The sequence below is a fragment of the Triticum urartu genome, chromosome 5 (genome assembly GCF_003073215.2).
Source record: "Triticum urartu cultivar G1812 chromosome 5, Tu2.1, whole genome shotgun sequence".
NCBI classification, from domain to species: Eukaryota; Viridiplantae; Streptophyta; class Magnoliopsida; order Poales; family Poaceae; genus Triticum; species Triticum urartu.
In genome coordinates, this window is record NC_053026.1 from 8842836 (window position 1) to 8862778 (window position 19943).

At 45.9% G+C, this 19943-nt stretch overlaps 2 pseudogenes; one reads left to right on the forward strand and one right to left on the reverse strand.

The window, feature by feature from the left end:
• Positions 1-6980: 6980 nt before the first annotated feature.
• LOC125506612 lies at positions 6981-11786 on the forward strand (annotated as a pseudogene).
• A 2878-nt stretch (positions 11787-14664) lies between these two features.
• On the reverse strand, positions 14665-18093 carry LOC125506613 (annotated as a pseudogene).
• Between the last annotated feature and the right edge of the window lie 1850 nt (positions 18094-19943).

A 19943-nucleotide genomic window follows, 5' to 3' on the forward strand; every position in this document is an offset into this window, starting at 1 on the left:
AGATTGATATATTGGACGGCTATATTCGGACACCGGAAGTGTTCCGGGGAAGTTTCGGATAAAACCGGAGAACCGGGGGGTTACCGGAACCCCCCGGGGGGTTAATGGGCCTCATGGGCCTAAAGTGGAGAAGAGGAAAGGCAGCCAGGGCAGGCCGTGGGCCCCCTCTCCCCCTAGTCCGAATTGGACAAGGAGGGAGGGGCGGCGCCCCCCTTTCCTTCCTCTCCTCTCTCCCTTCCTTCCCCCTCTCCTACTTGGACAAGGAAAGGGAGGGGAGTCCTACTCCCGGTAGGAGTAGGACTCCTCCTGCGCGCCTCCTACTAGGGCCGGCCGCACCCCCCTTGGCTCCTTTATATACGGGGGCAGGGGGCACCCTAGGACACACAAGTTGATCTTCGTGATCGTTCCTTAGCCGTGTGCGGTGCCCCCCTCCACGATATTACACCTCGATCATATTGTAGCGGTGCTTAGGCGAAGCCCTGCGACGGTTAAACATCAAGATCGTCACCACGCCGTCGTGCTGACGAAACTCCTCCCCGAAAGCTTTGCTGGATCGGAGCCCGGGGTGCGTCATCGAGCTGTACGTGCGTCAAGAACTCGGAGGTGCCGGAGTAACGGTGCTTGGATTGGTTGGACCGGGAAGACGTACGACTACTTCCTCTACGTTGCGTCAACGCTTCCGCTTCGGTCTACGAGGGTACGTAGACAACACTCTCCCCTCTCGTTGCTATGCATCACCATGATCTTGCGTGTGCGTAGGAATTTTTTTGAAATTACTACGTTCCCCAACAGACACAAACATACGGTGAAGACGTCGCTGCCATCATCTAGCTGACGTTAACAAGAGAAAGATAATCCCGTCGATCTGAAGGAACGACCAGCAAACAAGGCAAACAGCTCCGAGACACCACCGTATAGGACGTCGTCGGTGTGGGAATGGAGACGATGTTGACTTATTACCGAAAAAGGCTTTCACCCCACTTTATAGATAAAGCCAACTGCCAGAGCCACACAGAATACAAAGGTTCACGCCACACACACACAGGTAGCAAACAAGAGAGACAACAAGTGTTGAGATTCTGCTTAGGGCACAACTCAACAAGCCCAAAAAGAAGAACACAAAAGCAAGGGAGGAGGGGGGCGGGGCAACACATCCCGGCTCCTAATCCGGCTCGGGAGGAGGTGGCGGAAGCGGCGGTGACAAGCAGACTACCATCGAGTGAAGGTCGGCGATGAAGGCAGAGATGGCGTCACAGTCCCGGGGGCGGCTAAGCGGCCGCCGAAGCTGCAAGTAACCAGACAGTTTGAAGAGAGCGTCAGTAGCACGTTGAAGCGGAATGCGCTGAATCACAAGCTTATTGTAGATCATCCAGAGGGTCCAGGCGAGGACCCCAATCTCCAACCACTTAATGTGGTGGGTACGTGGGGGGGAGGCCTGGAGTTCAGCGAATATGTCGGGGAAATTGTTGTACCTCCAGATAAATTGGGTGGACACACAGGAGAAGAAGATGTGATTCGAGTCTTCTGGGACGGCACAGAGCGGGCAAAGACCGTTACCAGGACCATTGCGCTTCCGGACCTCCACCCTAGACGGGGTCCGACTGCGAATCCATTGCCACATGAAGATCCGGATCTTCAGAGGTAGGCGTGAAGGAAATATGCCCTAGACGCAATAATAAAGTTGTTATTTATACTTCCTTATATCATGAAAAATGTTTATTATTCATGCTAGAAATGTATTAACCGGAAACATGATACATGTGTGGATACATAAACAAACAGAGTGTCACTAGTATGCCTCTACTTGACTAGCTCGTTGATCAAAGATGGTTAAGTTTACTAGCCATAGACATGTGTTGTCATTTGATGAACGGGATCACATCATTAGAGAATGATGTGATGGACAAGACCCATCCGTTAGCTTAGCATTAATGATCATTTAGTTTTATTGCTATTGCTTTCATCATGAGTTATACATGTTCCTCTGACTATGAGATTATGCAACTCCCGAATACCGGAGGAACACCTTGTGTACTATCAAATGTCACAACGTAACTGGGTGATTATAAAGATGCTCTACAGGTGTCTCCAATGGTGTTTGTTGTGTTCGCATATCGAGATTAGGATTTGTCACTCCGTGTATCGGAGAGGTATCTCTGGGCCCTCTCGGTAATGCTCATCATTATAAGCCTTGCAAGCAATGTGACTAATGAGTTAGTTGTGTGATGATGCATTACGGAATGAGTAAAGAGATTTGCTGATAACAAGATTGAACTAGGTATGGTGATACCGACGATCGAATCTCGGACAAGTAACATACTGATGACAAAGGAAACAACGTATGTTGTTATGCGGTTTGACCGATAAAGATCTTCGTAGAATATAGATGCCAATATGAGCATCCAAGTTCCGCTATTGGTTATTGACCGGAGATGTGTCTCGTTCATGTCTACATAGTTCTCGAACTCGTAGGGTTCGCACGCTTAACGTTCGATGACGATTTGTATCATGAGTTATGTGATGTGATGACCGAAGTTTGTTTGGAGTCCCGGATGAGATCACGGACATGATGAGGAGTCTCGAAATGGTCGAGACGTAAAGATCGATATATTGGAAGGCTATATTCGGACATCGGAAATGTTTTGAGTAGTTTGCGTATTTTTCGGAGTACCGCAGAGTTACGGGAATTCGCCGGGGGAAGTAGCGGGCCTTAATGGGCCATATGGGAAAGGAGAAAGGGGCCTCAAGGGGTGGCCGCGCACCCCCCCCCCCATGGAAAGTCCGAATTGGACTAGGGAGGGGGCGGCGCCCCCCACTCTTTCCTTCTCCCTCTCCTACTCCTTCCCTCTCTCCCGTCTTGAAAAAGGAAGGGGACTCCAACTAGGATTGGGAATCCTAGTTGGACTCCCCCTATAGGCGCGCCCCTCCTAGGCCGGCCTCCTCTTCCCCCCTCCTTTATATACGTGGCCAGGGGCACCCCATAGTCAACACAAGTTGATTTCTTAGCCGTGTGCGGTGCCCCCCTCCACAGATTTCCATCTCGGTCATATTGTCGTAGTGCTTAGGCGAAGTCATGCGTTGGTAACTTCATCATCACCGTCAACACGCCATCGTGCTGACGAAACTCTCCCTCGGACTCAACTGGATCAAGAGTACGAGGGACGTCATCGAGCTGAACATGTGCAGATCGCGGAGGTCTCGTGTGTTCGGTACTTGATCGGTTGGATCACGAAGATGTTCGACTACATCAACCGTGTTTCTTAACGCTTCCGCTTTCGGTCTACGAGGGTGCGTGGACACACTCTCCCCGCTCGTTGCTATGCTTCTTCTAAATAGATCTTGCGTGATTGTAGGAAATTTTTGAAATACTACGTTCCCCAAGAAGGCGAATGGACCACACCGTCGTAAGGGGAAGGGGGCGGAGGAGGGAGCAATGGCCCGGTAGAGGGACTTGGTGGAGAATTGGCCCGACGGCTCCACATGCCATCGAACATGATCCGGGCCCGCTTCTAGATTTGATTCGTGGAGTGTAATGCAGTCAAGCAACTCATGCCAGGCGGTTGAATCCGGAGGCCCAAACGGCCTTTGGAAGGCGAGGTGCCCTAAGTCAATAAGGGCCCTCCCGACGGAGATCTAGGGATCAACAACGATGGAGAAGAGGTTGGGGAAGCGCGCGGCGAGGGGGTGTCTCCAGCCCAACGGTCAAACTAGAACAGGGTCGCAACCCCAAAGCCAACTGAGATGGAGGTCCCAATGCGAAGAACCGGGAGCAGCTGGATGACCGACTGCCAGAACTGGGAGCCGCCAGACCGCTGACAGAAGGCAAGAGGCTGCCCACGCAGGTATTTGCTCCGGATGATGTCAAGCTAGAGACCACCTTGCCCTTGCGCAATACGCCAAAGCTAGTGGGATAGAAGGGTGATGTTCATGCGCTTAGAGCACATGATCCCAAGGCCTCCTTGCTCCTGAGGCTTGCAAATGTCTGGCCAGCTAACCATATGGTATCTATGTTTATTGTTGTCACCCGCCCAGAAGAATCGTGCCTGGACTTTAGCGATCTCATGGTGCAAAGTCTTGTGCAGGCTGTAGAAGCTCATGAGGAACATGAGGAGGCTGGAGAGGGAAGAGTTGATGAGAATCGTCCGGGCCGCCTTAGACAGCCACCGACCCTGTCAAGGCTCAATGCGCAGCTGCAGTTTGGCCACGGTTGGCTGCAAGTCTGCAACGAAGAGCCGAGAGTCACTAATAGGAGTCCCCAAATAGGTCGTGGGGAAGGAACCCAAATGGTAGTTAAGCCGGTTGGCGATGCTCCGGCATTCGTCCCGTGAGTAGCCCATCACCATCACATCACTCTTGTCGAAGTTGACTTTAATACCTGACATCTGTTGGAAGCAGAGGAGGAGGAACATCAGATTGGAGATGTCCGCATCCGAGCCTTCCACCATAATAATGGTGTCATCGGCGTACTGGAGGAGGGAGATCCCAACACCGTCGGCCAGGTGGGGAGTGATCCCATGAATATGGCATGCCGCCTTCACCTTGTCCAGGATGGCGGCAAGTGCGTCCACCACCTTGTTGAACAAAAACGGGGAGAAAGGGTCGCCTTGTCTAACCCCATAGAGAGTGGGGAAGTAGGGCCCAATCTCCCCATTGATGTTAACGGCAGTGCGACCACAGGAGACCATCTGCATCACGCTGGTGACCCAACGGTTGTCGAAGCCCTTTCGGAGCAAAACCTCCCGAAGGAAAGTCCAGCTGACTATATCGTAGGCCTTATGGAAATCAATCTTCAAGAAGACTGCCTTGAGGTGTTTAGCGCGGACCTCATGGAGGGCTTCGTGGAGGACGAGAACCCCGTCAAGGTTATAGCGGGCTTGGATGAAGGCCGATTGATTGGGGTGGGTGATGCGATTCGCAAGCAGGGTCACCCTATTGGGGTACCCTTTCGCCAGGATACAGAAGATCACGTTTATCACCGTGATCGAATGAAACTGCCGGATGTCGGACGCCCCAGGCACTTTCGGGATGAGCGAGATGATCCCGAAATTGGGGCAGCCGAGGTCAATGGATCCCACAAAGAACTCGTCGAAGATGGCCATGACCTCGGGTTTGATCACATTCCAGAAAGTCTGAAAGAATTACACCGGAAAGACCGTCGGGGCCTAGAGCCGAAGCCGGGTTCATGCCCCTAATGGCCTCCCCCCTCCCAGACCTCGCCCTCGGTGAACGGAGTGGTCAGGGCCGCATTTTCAACAGGGGAGACCTGCTGAGGGCCGGTCCAGTAGTCAGGCGCAAGCAAAAGGCCACCCCGAGGGGGGGATGAGAAGAGGTTTTTGTAGAAACCGTCTACATGAGCTCATATGTCGCTAGGGGACTGCAAGAGAGTCGCGCCATCCCAAAGATTCTCCTATGCATCACTCCCAACACCCCAATGACGCTGCAGAACAACCTCCCATAATAGTATTTACAGGTCCGAAGAGAACCAGGACCCCCCCCCCCCTCGTCGTCAAAGCGAAGGACGGAGAAGGTAGAGAACCGTGGCCGTGGCCTTTCCAGTGCAAACCGTGAAAACTTCCTCTCACTAATTGCCTGTTCGTGGGAGAGAGGGGAGCGGGGAAAATAGACATGGCACAACTGATTTTGTTGCAGGTGTTTCATTCAGTGGAGGCTTCAAGGTATGCTGTGTAGTCATATGATTACACAAGATATTTTCTCAAGCCTCCGTACCATATAAAAGTAGAAATCAAGCAAAAGAAAATTGCATATTAATTTGAACTTCGGGCTTGAGACGGCTCTATTGGGGGGGGGGGGGGGGGGGGGGGGGGTGGCTTATCGGTGACGAACCCGGTGGCCTCTTCTGATAGAGCAAGCTTGCCACCCATTGCTCTCACTCACGTCGAGCACCGTAACGATGTTGAATGGTGCCATGTGATTGATGGCATTGGCGGATAACCTTGTGCATCAACATGACGAAGTTGTTGCGTCGTGTTGTGGTCGGAGCAGTCACTACCCATCGAGTGAGTGTGCCAGAGGCTTTTTTTGCCGGCTCGTCGTCTTTAAATCATGCAGCTCCCCGTGTCTGCCAAGACGACCGATCCATTTCAGACAGTGGTGGCAACAAAAAAAAAGCTTGGTAAGAAGACAAGGAAGGGGCTTACCATTCATGGCCAGAGTGAGCGACCCCTCCATTGTGCGGGCAGGAGGCTCAGGTTTGGAGGGAGAGACACCGAAGGGGCTCGTGCTTGTGGCATAGACCGTGCAGTGCAGGTGGAACTGTAGTTCTCCATTGAATCAATGGATTGATCGTCTCTCTGAAGTGGTGTGAAGTCACGAGCTTTTTTGTTTGTTTTTCTGGCAACAATATATTAATGTATTTTTGTCGAATACGCACTAATGTGCATATCACCCACGAGCTTTTTTTTAACACAGTACACATACACTCACCTCTATGAACGCACACACGCACACTACCCTATGAGGACCTTCAAAAGACTAAGCCGGCATATCATCTTGAGATTTACAAAGTCATCGTAGACGCCTCGTCGTTGAGGGGAATGTTTACTCCCACTAAAAGTTCATCGCCGAAAATCCTAAAATAAATTCAGAAATAATGCGATGAGTGGTCGAAGAGCGTGCACAACTTTTTAATGTTGGTAGAAAATTACCATTATTAATTCTTACCTCCTTCGTCCGAAAATAAGTGACTCTATTTTGTACTAACTTAGTACACAGTTTTTTTTTTGTGCATGGAACTTAGTACAAAATTGAATCATTTATTTTGGTGTACATGTGAGATACCCTCTCCAATTCGTTGTACATGCATGGTGCCCATGCGCGGTGTGGTGTTAGTTACTAGTCCCAAATTAAAACCACCCATCAAATAATTAACTAATCCCGATTATTACGCTTCTGGATTCTGCTGGGTGGTGGCCCAATCGATCACCATCGTCGCGGCCGCCGACTACCGCACGCTCCTCACGATGCCGGCGGACACGACGGTGACCCGATCGCCGGAGAAATCCAAGACGACGGGCGGCAGCGACGACGTAGAAGAGGAGGAGACTCAGGAGAGGGAGGCCAAGAAGATGAAGACCAATCCAGCGTCGGTGGAAGCCGCCGCCAGGGACGACGATGGGGACGAGGAGTTGGAGATCTCGTCTCCGCTCTGCGAGCCCTACATCCCCGACGAGCTGGACGACCCCTACCGCTACCGGGGGATATCCGCCGCCTACGAGCTCGCGAGAGCCGAATTCTCTGAAAAAGAAGGTCATATTCCACTCCCCACCCCACGCCCAATCTGGCACCGGGCGCTCCTTGGAGCGCTACAAATCTGCAACGGCTCAACTACCTCAGCTGGTCTTTGCTGAACGGAGCCAGCTATACGCAACTAACTCACCTGATTTTCTTTTGCAGCTACACAAAAAAATATATTTCTTGGTTCAAAAAAATATGTGTTTTCTTTCTCTTCACGCACAAAAATAATCTACAATAAAATATGGAGGTCGTTTATATCTATAATAATTCTCCATGGGACCTGAATACTTACAATAAAAAAATGCCAAAAATGAAATGCATGTGAATGTGAAGCTGGTTCAACAGGGGGGGGGGGGGGAATTCCGATGTTCAAACCTGAAAGCACGGTGAGTTAGCAAGAAAAAAAATCAATTAACTACAACCATTCATTCAGTCATACGGACTAGCTAAATCGTGCATGCAATGCTGACTAAATCATGCATGCAGTCAAGCTATCTCATTATATATAGTCCTACTTGCAGGTTCCAGTTGCACGCACATCTCAAAATTATTTGGTCACACACAAGACAATCCTGCTCATATTTCACACATGTGTGGAATGGGATGTACTGTCAAGTCAAACAGCCATGATTTATATAGGAAATTGTTGTTCTTATTCGAAGCTCTACTCCCTAAATTTCTTTTTAGGACTATGTGAATTCAGGATCAGTCAGTTTGGAACCTGTCAAAACTGTATATCAACACATATTATTCTCCTACGATAATTAAAATTTCCCTCGGGAAGAACATGACGGACTCAGATCACCATACACACATGTGTGCATCTCGGCAGCAGTCAACTAAATTTACCAGCGATTGGTACAACAATCGGTAGGGAATTACCTCAGATGTCGGGTAAGCTTGTTCATCTTGAACGCGCATATTGTACGCGCGCAGCAATTGGTACATCAATCGCCAAGAGCTCCTCCGGCCTCGTTCCCATGGGGGAAGGCGCGGCTGCTGCCTCCTCTGCTCCACGGCTCCCTCCCCCTCCCGTCCGTCAGCGCCGCGGTAGCTCCTCCGGCTTCGTCTTCATGTGGGAAGCCCCGGCTGCTGCTGCCTCATCCGCTCGCGCACCGCCCTCTTCATGTCCGTCGGCCTCGCCGACAGCTGCGCCGGTCTCATCTCCATGGGAAGGAAGACGCGGGCTGCTACCTACTCCGCCCCCGCGCCGCCGTTTACCGTGGCCGGCATCTGAGGGTGTGGGAGTTCGGCCTGGAGTTCTCCTTCGGCTCGCTGGATCTGACGAGGGTCAAGGGTGTGGAGAGTTCGAGAGAAGGGAGCAGAGGGAGCTAAGCTGAGAGCAGAGTGAGCTGAGTGAGGACTGGCGCAGCTGACCGGTTCGTGTTCGGTTGGATCGGTGGGCACCGATGCTTATTTCCTGCGTTGGAGAGGCCGGCGCTTGAGAATGTCGTCCGGAAGAAAAAAAAATATAGATAAGCGCCCAATCTAGCATTCCTGCGTTGGAAGACCAGACTTTTACACCGGTGCTCCATCGTAATTTTATTTTATTTTTTACACAAGCGCCCACACAGGCGCCCCTGCATTGGAGATGCCCTCATGTCTCATCCTTCCTATCTTGCCGCAGGTCGCCTGAATAACCTGCCGACGCGCAAATATTTCCATTCGCCGGTCCTCCACGTCCCTGACCCCGGAAGGAAGGCCACGCTCTCCACCGCGAGATCCCTCATCCGTTTCTCCTCCTCTCTAGGTATGACGCGCCAACACCACTCCATCCTGCTTTCTGCATCCATGCCGGCGTCACTCCATGGCAAAACCTAGCTAGCTAGCTAGCTAGCTGATACTTACATAGATGCGTGAATTCATAGATGGCGAGCCGCTGGGGCATTCTGCCGGTCTTTGGATCGACTAGGATGAGGAGAGCAGAACCGGCATCCTTCTGACGACTGCGCATCTGATCCGCGCCAAAAAGCCTTACACGAAAGGCCGCCGGTGGCGCAAAGGCCCGTACCACTATCACCCTGGTGCTCAAGTAAGTACTGATCAATGAGGGAGGGAAACGTGAAAAGAAAAAGCACTTCGCTTTCTCAATGTTCTATGAATTTTGCCTTACTTTACCCGACCTATTTCTACTCGACCTTCCCGATGTTTTGTTTCAGGTTACGGTTCACTTGCTTGATGACACCACTGCGGAGGGCCATCTGCTGTACCACCAGGAGCATTATGACGTTGCTTTCTTCAAGGTTGCAGTGGATGAACGTGTTCAACCAGTCTCTTTTGCTGACACGGTCGGTGATGGTCAAGAGGCTTTGCGCCTTGGAAGAGAACAAAATTTGAATCTAAAGATAGTCCGTGGCACGGTCGAGTATCAGAATAATCCAATACCAGATGAGGGACACCACTACATGCACTTTTCTCGACATGGAAAATATGAGGTAATTAAAGTATATTTTATTTGTGATTTTATGAGATTACGCTTATCTTTTCACTATATATATACCTCGAGGCAAAAGCTCCAAAGCCCTACCAACTTTATTAATAAAAAATGCATTGTACACGAAGGAGAGAAAATGAGTGGAGGTCAAAGGTAAAGGGTTTTTACGTCCTACCTAGGGTAATCATGAGATTCTACTTTATATGCATCATTTCCCAATTTTGAGTTATATTTAATATAACTTAATTTGACCTTCTATTTGGCAATCCATTAAACCTATTATATGTAGTGTGAAGATGATGGAGACCCCATCATTGATTTTGGTGGAAAGGTTGTGGGGATGACCAACCGTTGTGAAAGCTGGTATTTTCTTCCCTCTTCTGTTTTGAATGGGTGCATCGATTTGTGGAGAAATTTTGGGTACGCATTCTCCCTCGTTTTTATGGAAATTTATTCTTCATCAGTTTTTCAGCATGCTGTTGGTAATTGAATAATATGTATGATTTCATCAACAGAGATTAAATATACGTTTAAATTGTTCAAACTTTGAACGGGGGCTAGGTGGAACATTGTAAGATGAATCATGACGATACCTTTATAGGGCAAAGAGTGTTGGTTGCTGAGGTAATTGGTGAGTGCTTTAGTACTACCTATATTGATGTTGCAAGATTGTAAGATGCTTCACGACGATCCCTTTATAGGGGAAAGGGTGTTGGTTACTGAGATAATTTACGAGTGTTTTATATCAGTGCATAATCGAAATTTAGATGAATGATAACTTAAAGGCCCATTTTAATCATAGCAATACTTTGTCAATGGCTTCATGTAAACTCATGTTAGGTCTTTATAATTGCATCCCTTGGCCCCTCCTTGGTTTGCAGTTTGAGGCCATAAAGCTTCTAGATCCAACACATGCTGAATATATATGGCGCAAGTTAAACATTGATGATGGTCTTATTGTCGAGGAGGTATGTACAATTTATGTTCTGTAATTCCATTTTCATGCATAATATCAAGTAGTATTACTTACTGCCAACTAACCTAGGTGTCGACTGAATCACATGCTGAGGAAGTTGGAATCCGAGTAGGTGATATTATTCAATGCATTAATGGAGAGCACATTTCTACCACAACTGAGGTGGGTGTATCATGATTTTGTTAGATTATAAATAAACTAAAAATGTAATAATTATTATTGTTATTGTTATTTTATTCTTGTAATTTCTTGTTTTGTTGGTGCTATTATCAGTTGGAAAACAAGTTGTTGGGCATATGTAGGGGCAATTTTGATAGAGGAACTGACATTAATGCCAAAGTGGATGTTTCTGTAAGTTCAAATTTGTGTTTAAAATCGTGCTTCCCTCAACATGTGTCATACATTCTTTCATAAATAATAATGATTTGTAAAATATTAGCACTAATGAATTGTCACACTAATTATATAGGTACGTGTATTTCACACGGCCAACCGTGTCTGGAGAACACAACATTTAAGTGTAAATGTATCTGACCGCCGAGAAGTTGTTGAACGAGGTATACATATCCGTCTTTTTAAACCTGGTCCCATCTAAATTTTATGTGGATTGTTAATTCTGAATCTCAAGTTTTTTGCACCTATTTTCTTTTAGATTCAGTAACATATATTGTGCAGTCATATGTTACACCCACTAGATGTTTTGAATATCACAGTATACATGCAGTATAAAAAGTCACCCTTTTGGACTTGTTGAATGTACAAGATTCATTATTTTCAGGTCAACGGGTTCTTTTTTTATGCCAAACTATTCTTGTTTGTTTTGTTAGCACTTGACATTGCATTGGACCAATAGAATGCATGCACTTGTTGGCGTGTTCATGCCTTACAATTCTTAGCACTAGCTTAGAGACGCCTTTCATTATGAAGAATATATACTGAACTCTACTTGCATCCGTACTTTATTCAGTATACATGGATACAAAACCTTCTCTTAACAATGCTAATTTTCATTTTGTAGCTTATTATCCTATCACAAATAGAGAAGAGTATTCTGCTCCGGTGTCACCTGAACAAGTTGACTCTGACTCTGACTCAGAGTCGAACTTGAGCCGCTTCATGTGATGGTTCATGTCATCCAAGTAATTTTTGTATGATGGAAGGAATAAAATCAATAAGAAAAAAAAGATGGTTTACCTAAGTAGGAAAAATACATCCTACCACTGAGGGATAGCTACCCCACATGTCCCATATACTAAGGCATGAACACGCTATTCGTCACCCTGGGTGAGGAATAGTTATTCTTCACCCCTCTCTATTTTGACGTCAATGCACCGTATTTTTAGATTTCATAAATTTTGTCTTATTTCATACGTAAAATGAGAACATAAGAAATCATATACTCACCGTAAAAAATATTTTATGTTACTAAAATTACGAACGTAAAAACATACATAAAATGCGATATTTCTGGTCTTATAACCTATCTTTTTGTTTTTTATACCAAATTTTACGTAGTGAATCAATATGAATGTAACTATTTGTATTCCAAACGTAATTTATTTATGAAGCGATCGTAAGATTACCTCGGGTGAAGAATAAATTATTCTGCAACCTAGGTGATGAATAGTATTACTATACACACACACACATTTCAAAATGTTAAAAAATTCCGAACAATAATTTCGCGTGTACATCCGGACTTCGCACGCAAATTTTCGCAAAGAAAGAATATTTTTTGTGGCATGTATAAAAAATATAAAAAAATATCTCCTGAATAGTTATAATCAAGCATCGAAATTATCTTTTTTACACAAGCCACAAAAAATCCATTTTCTCCGAAACCTTGTGCACAAACATATAATGTCCGGATGTACATGCGGGATTTTTTTTCTTGATTTTTTGACCTTTTTAAAATGTGTATTTAGACCATGGGTCCATCTAAGACTACGAGCTAAAGTGAACTTCTCGCTTTTATAAGAGTCATGTCAATGGGGCATATCATTTTTAGGGATACAGTAAAATACGGAGAGATGCCTGACATTGATTTCCATAATCTGTTGAGCATACTGACAAAATGATGATCCAATATGTCACAAGCAAATACATCATTACTGTTTTGGCTTGTGTTACAAACTAGAACGGCAGTATGTATAATAGCGCTAGTAGAAAATACATAACCATTCTTATGTTGCTGTTCCCAACAATACACTGAATAATTTTGCAAGGACAGATGTTATGTAAAGCAAATAAGTTCTGTAGAAGAAAAGTAAGCTCCATTTCTATATAGTATAGAACTAAGTTTTTCTATCTTTTAATTCTGGTATTCTAATTCATAGCTTAGGCTCTTTTCTTTCAGCATATAGTTAACTAACAACAACGACATTGCCATCTATGAATATATATGAGCAAAAAAATCATTGGCGCAGTCCTTTAGATCGCCGCAATTCTCCTTGTGAAATGTTTTTTGTACGTCGAAGTTTGTGTAGGTTTTAAAGAGATATTTTGCATATATATACTTTCCCTATAGAAATGCTCACATTCATGCTCGCAAATAAGCTAAAATGACAATGGGTTTGGAGAATCCTTCATTATGTGAGTACAAGCTTTACCCAATTTTGGGCAGTACAATGTTTCCTGCGCTGGATCTAGCTAAGCTTAAATTGATGTGCGTGTGTGCAATGCAAGTATAGGCTTCCTGCGAGCGCAGAAGTGCACTACCTTATCACACAGGGAGCCACATAATTGGAGGCCTCCGACATCAATCAATTATGACAATAAAATATGTGAGCGAAGTTAATACTCCGTGTATCATAATATTGTTATGTTGTTTGGGTGACAAGACACAAGAGAGTTCAGGGTGGTCAAAGGTGCCTAGGTTTAATTGAGAAATGAGAAAGTTGCAATCAGTTGATTTTTTTTCGCCATAGCAATGTATGGTCATTCAACTACGCATCTCTTTATATAGGCAAATGCATGTATTGTGCATGTATGATACTTTAACAAATGGATAATTCAGTTTTTGGTTAGGACGAATCTTGATGGCATCACATATGAGAGTGTGCTTCCATGACAACGCATTGACACACCAGATAACATGGAACAATATATTTTTTCTCCCGTTGGACGAATCTTGATGGCATCACATATGAGAGTGTGCTTCCATGACAACGCATGGACACACCAGATAACATGGAACAATATATTTTTCTCCCGTTGCAACGCACGGGCACCAAGTGTGGTTGAGAAAATAACTCACCAACATTACATGTTGGCAAAATTACAAGTCGGCACGGGAAGCGGCTCTCAAAACAGCATGCTCAAGTATGATGATCAAGCTCATCGTCTTGGGATTGATCATGTTTGTTGTGAATATTCGCACAACAAGACCACCATCAACAATGATGGCGAAGGGAAGAAGTGGTAATGCAGATGGGTCAGTAGGGACGTGTAAAAGGATTTCTTTCTCGGGCATTTTTGCTAGTGAAACAAAGGAACATGGGGATTTCCAGGAGCCACCTGTTTTTGAGGGGGCTTCTCTCCTTGTCTCTGGGCGTCGCCTTGAAGGCGGTCTTACACTTGGCAGCCACTGCAATAGGCTTTTCTTAGTGCCTCCGTCCCTGACGGCATCCATGGTGAGGTAGATCTTGTGGTATCAAGAATTGTGGAGGGAGGGGAGGCGGAAGCGGAGGAAGAGAGAAGAAGGGGCAGGAGCGGGCCTGCGGTGCCAAAGGCGGGGGTGTCAATGGAAGAGGAGTTGGGGCGGCGACAGAAGTGGATGGAGAAGAGGGCGATGCAGGAGGTCGCATGGCACAAAACGTTATTTTCACTTGAATTAGAAGGAAGTCATATATGGAAAAAACCAAAACGGGGGGTAGGCTTTTTTGACGAGGACTTGCATTCTTTCATGGATGGAGCTCTGCACGGACAAAACGATGTACAAGCTATAATGTATCATCTACTTTACGTAACAATCTAGCTTGGAGCATCGTGCTTGCTGCGTTCAATCACATGCAACATCAAACGTGAACTGCTTTCCTCCCAATTTCATTGATTCCATCAGTTTAACCTGCAAAGGGCAAGTACACAGCACAAACACTAGGCACATGCAAATACAAAGTAAGAAATGTGCATTTGGTGATATTCCTTTTAGGACCTATAGTTAAATTTTTAATGTAAGACAAGTCCTACGAGGTGCATGTAGACATATGTACAACAACGATAATATTACATGTGGTGGGTTTGCCTAGACTTTATAAGAGCTTCCTTTTAGCACGGAAACTCCTGGTCTCGGTCTCCCAAAAAATGTAAGCATTTGTAAGATCTTATATACTCTTCACTTACAGAGTATATGACTTAAACAATCTAGTCTTCTTCATATTGATTTTATCCCTTCCATCATACTAAAGTTACCAGATGATATGAACCATCACATGAAGCAGCGCAAATCCGAGTCCGAGTCAGAGTGAACTTGTTCAGGTGACACCTGAGCAGAAAACTCTTCTCCATTTGTGATAGGATAATAAGCTTCCATGTATACTACAAAAAGTACGCATGCAAGTACAGTACAATATATATTCTTACATAATGAAAGGCGCCTCTAAGCTAGTGCTAAGAATTGTAAGGCATGAACACGCCAACAAGTACATGCATTCTATGGGTCCAAAACAGTGTCAGGTGCAAAAAACAAGAAAAAAATCAAACACGTATGCTTTGGCATAAAAAAGAAGAACCCGTAGACATGAACATGATGAATGTTGTACATTCGACAACTCCAAAATGGTGACTTGTATACTTCATGTATATGGTGATATTCATAATATCTAGTGGATGTGACATATGATTGCACATTATATGTAAGCGAATCTATAGAAAATGGATGCAAAACTTGAGACTCAGCAGTAACAATCCACTTCAAATTTAGTGAGACCAAATTGAAAAAGACGTTGATGTATACCTCGTTCCACAACTTCTCGGTGACCAGATACATTTACAGTTAAATGTTGTGTTCTCCAGAGACGGTTGGCCGTGTGAAATACCCGTACCTATATAGTTAGTGCAACAATTTCTTAGTGTTAATATTCTACAATTCACTATTTTGTATGAAAGAATGGATAGCACAGGTCGAGGGAAGCATGATTTTAAACACTAGTTTGAACTTACAGAAACATCCACTTTGGCATTAATGTCAGTTCCTCTATCAAAATTACCCCTACATATGCTCAGTAACTTGTTTTCCAACTGATAATAGCACCAAGAAAACAATAAGTTACAAGAAGAAAAGAAAATAATAATAATAATAATAATAATAACAATAACAATAGTTACATTTTTTATTGTATTTATAGTCTACCAAAATCATAATACACCTACCTCAGTTGTGGTAGAAATGCGTTCTCCATTAATGTATTGAATAATATCACCTACTCGGATTCCAACTTCCTCAGCATGCGACGCAGTTGACACCTAGGTTAGTTGGCAATAAGTAATACTACTTGATAACATGCATGAAAATAGAATTACAAAACATAAATTGTACATACCTCCTCAACAACAAGACCATCATCAATGTTTAACTTGCGCCATATATATTCAGCATGTGTTGGACCTAGAAACTTTATGGCCTCAAACTGCAAACCAAGGAGGGGCCGAGGGATGCACCTATAAAGTCCTAACATGATTTTACATGTAGCCATCGACAAAGTATTGCTACGATTAAAAGGGGCCTTTAAGTTAACATAAAACCTATGATTCAGCGAAATTTTAATTATGCACTCGTACATATAAGTAGCACTAGAACACTCACGAACTATCTCAGCAACCAACACCGTTTCCCCTATAAAGGGGTCATCGTGAATCATCTTACAATCGTGGGGTCATCGCGAATCATCTTACAATCGTGCAATGTCAATATAGGTAGTACTAGAACACTGGCGCATTACCTCAGCGACCAACACTCTTTGCGCTAGAAAGTTATTGTCATGATTCACCTTACAATCTTACAATGTTCCACCTCACCCCCGTTCAAAGTTACACCCCTAATCTAGTCTCGCTCACACATGAATTTGTAACAAGAGATACAAAAATATTATCGAATGTTATAAACATAGAGCATCAAAATTCACAACATTTTGAACAATTTAAATGCATGTTTTTATCTTTGTTGTTGAAGTCATACATATTATTCAATTACCAACAGCAGTTGAAAAACTGATGAAGAATAGATTTCCATATAATTGGAGAAGAATGCATACCCAAAATTTCTCCACAAATCGATGCACACATTCAAAATGGAAGAAGGAACAAAATACCAACTTCCACAATGGTTGGTCATTTCCACAACCTTTCCAGCAATATCAATGACGGGGTCTCCACCATCGTCACACTAAAACATATGTAAATGATTTTATTATAATAAATAAAAGTGTTACCAACAAATTGCAAATAAAGGGCAAAATTACATTAAATATAAGACAAAACTGGAAAATGATGCATATATATTAAGTAGAATCTCACGCTTACCTTAGGCCGGATGTACAGACCCTTTCCCCTTGCCATCCACACATTCTTTCCATGTCGTTCATCGTTCTCCTGTACATGTAATTTTTCTTTAGTATTAAAGCTGGTGGAGGGGCGGGGCATTTGCCTTGAAGTATATAGCTAGTCAAAAGAAATGTAGAATCTCACAAAGCCACGATGTAATATATTTTACCACATATTTTTTATCTCGGGAGAAGTACATGTAGTGGTGTCCTTCATCTAGTTCTGGATTCCGGTACTCTACCGCGCCCCGGGTTATCTTTAGATTAAAATCTTCTTGTCTTCCAAGCCGCAAAACCTCTTGACCATCATCAACCGTGTCAGCAAAGGAGGCTAATTCAACACGATGATCCACCGCAACCTTAAATAAAGCAATTCGGTAATGCTCCTGATGGTAGAGCAGACGGCCCTCCGCAGTGGTGTCATCAAGCAAGTGAACCGTAACCTGAAACAAAGCGTCGGCCGGGAAAGTAAGTAAGGCGGGGTTATTAGAATTAGAAGAAACATGAATTGGTAAAGCAATCTGCTATATATGCTCGTTTCCTTGGTCCTTGAGTTATACTCACTTGAGCGCCTGGATGATACTCGTACCGGTCTTTGGTCTTTGGCCAATGGCTTGTTGGCGCGGATCAGATTCGCGGACGTGAGAACGATGCCGGTTCCGCTCGCCTCATCCGAGTCAATCCAGAGACCGGCTGAATGCCTCAGTGGCTCGCCATTCTATAATTCACGCATCTATGTATCAGCTAGCTAGGTTTTGCCGTGGAGTCACACCCGCATGGATGCAGAAAGCAGGATGGTGTGGTGTTGTTGCGTCCTCTTCCGCGTCGTCCCCGCCGTAGGTCGTCTTGGATTGCTCCCGCGATCCGGTCATCGCCGTGTCCGCCGCCATTGCGAGGAGCGTGCAGTAGTCGGCCGCCGCGACGATGGTGATCGATTGGGCCAACAGCTATCCAAGGAATCCATAAGCGTAATAATCGGGATTCGTTAATTATTTGATGCGTGCTTTTAATTTGGGACTGGTGGTAACTAAGAGCATCTCTATCAGATCCGGTATAACCTCAACAGGGCGTTTTTTGCCCGGCGGGTTTACGAGACGGGCAAAAAAGACGGCCTGATCCGTGGTAAATAAAATAAGGGAAGATCCCAACCCATCTATGTTGGTAAAAAAAATTAATATACCGTAAAAAAATTACATTGGTAAAAAGGCAGCCCAACGAAGCTTGACCCAGCAGAACGTACGTTCGCCCGGATTCAACGAAGTGCCCGAGCAGCTCACGCCCGGAACCGCGTCTCCTCGCGTCCCCGATCCTGTGGCCGCTGCTGCCGGTGAGACCAGCAGGTAAGCCTGCCGGTGCGCTGCTTCCCCTTCCTTCTCCTACCTGTTCTTCTCCTACCTTCTTCCCTCTCTCTCTCCCATCCCGCAGGAGCCCGCATGGCCGCCCGAATGTGCAGCGCCGCCCGAAGGACCTCCACCCCGCCGCAGCTCCGTAACGCCGCCGGATCCCGCGCATCCGTGGCCTCCTCGACCAGATCCCGTCCTCACCATGCCGCTGCCGTTGAAACCTGCCGGCGTAAACTGCCTCATCCCATCCACTGTGCCGCCGCCGCTAGCGTACGCACGCTACAAGCTCGCATCCATCGAACGCGGTGCTGGACGCCGCCAGCCCGCCAACTCGCCAAGCCGTCGTACACCGAGCGCACGCACCGCTGTCTGCACCCTCCGAGCCCACCTATGCCTCCGTCACCGAGCGCACTTATGCACGGTCGCCAGCTCTCATGCTGCTCGTGGAGTCGTGGTCAGGGTGCCCGCTTCAGTGACCGACGCCGCCCCCGTTGTGCTTCTCCTCCTCCACCTCCAGGACATGGTTCCCGACGCTGATGCCGCCACATCCTGGGCCAACCTAGCCGTGACCATCGCCGCCGGGGCCGGAGAGCCAGACTGGACCTTGTACTAGGGCTCGCCGTAGCACCGACCTGAGCACCGGCCCTGCTCATCGCGGGCGAGCTTGTGGCTGCCTGGTGCCCTGCCTAACATGTCGAGCTGTTGTCTCGGAATGGTCGTCGACGTAGCACCGAGCTGAGCACCGGCCCTGCTCATCGCGGGCGAGCTTGTGGCTTTCTGGTGCCCTACCTAACCTGTCGAGCTGTTGTCTCGGAATGGTCGTCGCTGCTGTCCACAGGAGGATGGCAACGGTGGAGCGGCTGGCTCCAATTGGACATCATGCGGATGGCGATAGAACGGACAGGAATAAAATCACACCGGCACAAACTATTATTACAACCTCGCGTATATGTTTTAAATTGAAACTGAAAGCGTAAATTCACGAGAAAAAGCGTATTGTGACGGTGAACCCGACAAAGTCAATGCGTGCTTTATTATTAGCGAAAGATTATATAGAATTCAGACCTTGATGGATCCACTGGTGTCTTATTTGTTGCAAAAACGCCCGCAAAGTTCATCAAAGGACATCACTGGTTTTGATAAGGTGGGTTGTTTAACTAGATGTTTTTGTTCATGCTTGCTTAGTGCCCCTATGAGGTTTAGACAGATGACATGCATGCCATTTATTTGCCTCTATATTAAGCACAATCTTGTTGCAAATGGACATGGAACATACTGTGAGGAACTAGAGTGTATAACAATGAAATTTCCAGTTAGGAAAATGATGGATAAACAATCGGTTTTGGTTTTTAAAACTATGCACACATGTAACTAACTGGTTGGGATTTGTCTTCTTC